Here is a 5,638-nt window from a genome sequence, read left to right on the forward strand (position 1 = left end):
TCCATTGCAGATTCCGTTAGCTGTGCTGAGCTGTTAGTCACCACACACCACGACCACCAGATGGCGCCAGTGAGTCAACGCTACGAATAACGCTGTACACATCGTAATGCAGGGATAGGGATTATTAATACAACGCCGATTAACTTTTGGCTAAAATGAGTGACTGCGTGTTTCAGTTGGCTTGATTTTATTTAAATGAGCTGTGTGAATGAGCTAGTTTGTGTGAAGGTTGTAATATTGCACGTAGATGAAGAATGGAAAGCAAGAGATAGAGATTAAAATATTGAAAATACATTGAACTTTTTAGTTCAGAGTTAGAGTTAGTTAGAGTTAGTGGCATAACTACATAACAATCCATATGACATTTTTGCACTACATGTACACTTGGCAGTTCACATGTATTGACACATTGACACACACACACGCACGCACACAACCACACACACAGGCAGAAAACCTGCGGTTGGATGCTATCTTGTTCTTGCAATCTTTACCATCTTCCTCACTTCATTCAATACTCATTCACCTTCTCTGCATTCTGTCTGTCATTATTAATACCTTTGACCATTCCTCTGCTCTCTTCACCTCACTCCCTTCTAATGTTTTATAATCCTTTATTCCTCTCTCTCTCTCTCTCTCTCTCTCTCTCTCTCGCCCTCTGTCTGTCTTTGTCTCTCTCCCATGTCTCCATCTCTATCTCTGTCTGTCTCTGTCTCTCTCTCTCTCTGCCTGGTTCTGTCTGTCTGTCTCTGTCTCTCTCTGTTTCTCTCTCTCTCTCTCTCTCTCACGCTCTCTCTCTCTCTGTCTCCCTCTCTCTCTCTCCTTCACTATCTTTCTTTCTCTCGCTTCCTCTCTTCCTTTTGTCTCCATTATCATCCTCTCTCGCTCACTCTGTCTGTCTCTCTCTGTCTCTCTCTCTCTCTGACTGTACAGTGAAAACACACACACACACACACACACACACACACACACACACACACACACACACACACACACACACACACAGGCATTTTACGGGGACATTGTGGAATCCCCCCGGCGGCCAATCAGAGCGCCCGGCCAGAGTCGGTGTTTTCTCGCTGGCCGGTCTGCATTCAGAGCGCCCGAGAAAACAACGCTGGTGCAGACACCTCACACATTCCTCCCCGAGCCCGGGAGCAGGATAGTGAGCGCCCTACTCACCCACACACACACACACCTCCTCAACCCCACCCATGAGTCCTCCCTCCTTATTGGTCGATAAAGAGTCGATTGTGATTGGTTGGATGTTAAGTGGATATCGTAGTACTAAACAAACCAGAATATGTCTTTTTCGTGTGCTTTGGGGGGGGATAGCCGTCATTACCCTCACAAATGTCCCCTCTCTCTGTTGCTGATTGGACAGGTCATATCCATAAATGATAATCACTTTCATACGCTCAGCTTTTGCAAATCGAATTCTGTAACTGCATTCACATTTTCCATTCTCACCATGTTACAAATTGCATATGATTTTGGGTTTACTTCTTTTATATATCTTTTTATTATAATGTATATTACTTTTTTCAAGGTTGTGGATAGATTCAGTTTCAGCATGGACACATCAACCTGTTATGATTGTTATATTGTTATAACTCAACTTTGTAAATTAACAGAGTCAACATACTTTGTAAAACTAACTTTAAGTTCGTGGATGACATATCGCGGATTCTGATAGGGCGGATGGGCTCAGAGTGGGCGGGGTCTCCCGCCTCTCCTCATGAATAAATAAGTATGTAGCTACCTCCTCTTCGTGAATATTCATACCAGTCAAACGGCAACGTTTAACGTTGAAACACACATTCAAGGAGGTTTTCCTGGGGTGATTTGTGAGACTCTGCACATGAACCTGCGCAAGACACTTCGCTGAATTGATTTGTAGCCTAAACAACGATGCTGAGTCACGACAAGCAAGCACACAATTGTAAACACACGCGTGTGTGTGTGTGTGTGCATGAGGCGAGCAAGACCAAGGTTGTTCACTGTGAGTTATAACATGCAACAGACATCCAGCTATGGGATTCTGAATCTCTCTCTCCCTCAGTGATGTCACGGGCCTCAGGTGTGTCCCCCAGCTCTAAGATGACACACACACACCTGCTGCAAAGGATGTCATTCAATATCACCTTAATACACACACGCACGACCAAGGTGGACAGCGCACTTGTTTCATGTATTTTAAACAGACACTTTCCAGGAGAAGGATGGTCATATGAGTATGATCATACGGCGTCCGGTGTCTCTTTCTCAGCCCTTATTATATTGTTATTAGTATTGATGTGTTGTGTCGGCGCCCTTGATTCTACATTGTTACATTTTCACGGTGGACTTGAAAAAGTCGAAAAATACCCTCATCACGTTGTGCACGAGAGGGGTGGCCGGTGTGTGTGTGTGTGTGTGTGTGTGTGTGTGTGTGTGTGTGTGTGTGTGTGTGTGTGTGTGTGTGTGTGTGTGTGTGTGTGTGTGTGTGTGTGTGTGTGTGTGTTCGCGCGTGCGCGTGTGTATGTGTGTGCAGCACAGCAGAGACTCTCTGACCGACTTCCCGAGCCCCGGTAACGTTGAATAAAAACGAAACATTCGTGCGTAAAACGTGCGCGTATGCGGCGCGCCTCAAACCGCGCTACTATCAAAGCTTGTTGCGGTGACAACGCACGACTATGATGAGTATTGCTATTATCCTAAAGACGCGCACTTGCTTTAAAGCACGTCTTCTATTAATACACTTTACCCTCAAACTAAACCCGGGGACGAGGCGAGGGGAGCGAGCGAGCCCCGGCTCGGTTCAGTGCGTGCGTCGGTGGGGGGGGGGACGTTAAGGTGGTCGTGCAGATAACAAATGTGTAAGTTAACAAATCGCACATAATAAAAGGTAAATGGCACTTACCGCGGAGCGGGCTTCCCGCACGGCGACGCACAGCACGAGCAGCGACAGCGCCGCGAGGACGCGCACAGTCCGCGGACTGTTCATCTCGGGGAGCTAGGAACTCAAAAGGGTCCGCCGGCTTTCAACTCTCAACTTCAACTCGAGCCTACTCTCTGGGGAGAGCTGGAGTCATGGTACGCCGTCGCACACTGTTGGTGGAAAAACGGTTTCACCGCGCGCGTGTGTGTGTGTGTGTGGGTGTGTGTGTGTGTGTGTGTCTGCGTGTGTGTGTGTGTGTATGTGTGTGTGTGTGTGTGTGTGTGTGTATAAAAAGGCGCCGGAGTGTAGCTCTCTCTCGGCGGGCTGCAACAAGTGGTGCGGGGCTCCTGCAGCCTTCTCGTCTGCCGCCGTCGGTCTCAACTTTTCCTCGACTCGACTGGCGGAACCTGCGGACCGGATCTACTTTCTACCCCCCCCCCCCCCCCCCGCGCCGCAGCGCCACTTGCTGCTGCTGCTGCTGCTGCAGCTGCGCGTTAAATAAAAAAAATCCTGCACCTAAATGTGCGACCAAACAATCCCTCAAAATGACGAAATCGCACAAGAATGCGAGTAAATTTGCACGTACTTACACGCCCCCCCCCCCCCCCCGTTAGAGGTTGTATTCACTTTTTTATGCAAAACGTGATGTTAGGCGAGAACGGGGGGAGGCGGAGGGATACTTTGGTACCTTGACTTTTTCACCGCCGCGTCAAGTTTTTTTTTTTTTTTTTTTTTTACGTCGCCCGAGGCCACGAGAAATAGTTTGACATTAAAACCTTTCAAGACATTTTGTGTGTGTGCCTCAACACGCAGCATTCCGCCAGGATTATGAAAGGTCAACCTCTCGGATCTGACACTTGATAGCGAGCAGAGCTACGGGCACCAGTGGTCTCCAATGCATCATCTGGCCTCGCTTTGATGTTGTTCCGCTCGTTTAGACCCTGAGCAACTATGTTAAACATCTGTAATCTGGAAACAAGCAGCCAGCTCTTCCAGGCAATTTGGCCTGGCATCTGGATGTCTGTGGGCGTTCAGACACGATGTGGTCCGTGGAACCCTATTCGAATCAATACCAGTCAATGTCAAAGAGCGACACGACTTAAAAGTAATAAAGTCTGTTATACATCATCAGTGTTTAGTGTGTTGCATCGCATGGATATTCTTTATACCTTAATTTCCAGCTGTTTTTATTTGTATTCATATTTATACTGGCTATATGTTTATGTTAATATAGACCAATTAACGCATCCACATCCACCACAAACATTGCAGACAGGATATCTGGAATCTTTGTGTGGTTATGGCCAGGTGAAGGTCAGGCATCCAGTTAGGGTTAGGGTTGGGGTTAGTTGCACTTGTTAATAACTTTTTAATTTTTTTTTAATTTTTGCAGTTTGGGAAGAAAAAGGGTCTTTTGAAAACACTCGAATTTGATGGAAAGATTATTTGTTAGAATACATGAATTGTGAACACATTCACCTAAATAGAGTTTAGATGTCTGAATTCTCCGGTTAGGGTTAGGCATAACCCTAACCCTAACCCTAACTGGCCCTATCCCAAACTGCAAAGTTATTAACAAGTGCAACAAACACTACAAGACATGAGTTTAGGGCCATGTTAGGGTCAGTTAGGGTTAGATTTAGGGTTAGGGTTATGCATAACCCTAACCCTAACCCTAACCAGCCCTATCCCCAACTGCAAAGTTATTAATAAAATTGTGTTAATGTAAGAGCAGTTAAAACAGGCCGGTCAAATTTGACCGGGAGCACCAAAGTAAGGGCGGAGAAACAAACACGACACAAAGGTTAACAAGTGCAACAAACACTACAAGACACAAGTTTAGCAGTTAACAACAGAATCAATGATTTGAATGAAGAAGTTAATATGGTTTATGTCAGCTATGGATGAGAAATCTCACAAATGTTCACCATGTGGAATCACGTCTGGTTTCAACTGAAGAGGTGACTGTGGTGAGAGATGTCAGAGAGAAGACCTGCTTTGCCTCAGTATATTAGTCTTACACAGAGACACACACAACTCACACATTCACCTAGTTTCATTTAAGATATGTAATGTTGGGGTCTGAGTCAAGTATTTAGGATATAAAATACTCAAATAAATGTTGCATTGTGTATAGGTCGGGGTGTGTTGTGGGTATTTCAATTTGTAGTAAGATTTATCAACTTTTGTTATTTTCGTGAAATTTTCTGCAGTAACACCTGAATCCTTTGAAGATTAATAAAGTATTTTTTTCTTATTTCCTATCTTGTTATTCTTATTATCTTTTAAACTTAAACAGTTTGGAGAAAGTAGCCTACATTCTGTAAAAATGTTTATTTTTGGGAACTCACGTGATCATAATGTATGATCATTGTGCATACAATTTACTATTGTAAAAAACAACAACGGTGTTACACATTTAAAATACCATAAGTTATCATCATGAACGTTAGAAGTTAGAGTTTTGGTCTAACTTCTCTCAGCCAGATCACACTGCCCGGACGTGTTTCGAACCACCGACCCATAGGTATACTGAGCTTGAGTGACAGGGATTAGTCCCGCCTCCCCTGTGCCTCTCTCGTGCGCTCCCGAGAAGTGTAGCGTGTGCGGAACGCGACAGCCGAGCAGCAGATATCGGCCACTGAGCTTTGGTGAGTTGAAAACATTATTTCCAATTCGTTTAAAAAACGTTAGCGGCCCTATCGGCTTTTTTGTTGA

General features: G+C 45.1%; 1 protein-coding gene across 1 annotated transcript in view; it reads left to right on the top strand.

The window, feature by feature from the left end:
* Positions 1 to 5,510: 5,510 nt before the first annotated feature.
* col4a6 (collagen, type IV, alpha 6) overlaps positions 5,511 to 5,638 on the top strand; it is a gene marked incomplete at its 3' end in the record, with an annotated part of 83,092 nt that continues 82,964 nt past the window's right edge. The window contains exon 1 of the mRNA XM_084487318.1: positions 5,511 to 5,571. The remainder of the gene's footprint in view (positions 5,572 to 5,638) is intronic.

The sequence above is a fragment of the Micromesistius poutassou genome (assembly GCF_964030765.1).
Source record: "Micromesistius poutassou genome assembly, chromosome: 23".
NCBI lineage: Eukaryota > Metazoa > Chordata > Actinopteri > Gadiformes > Gadidae > Micromesistius > Micromesistius poutassou.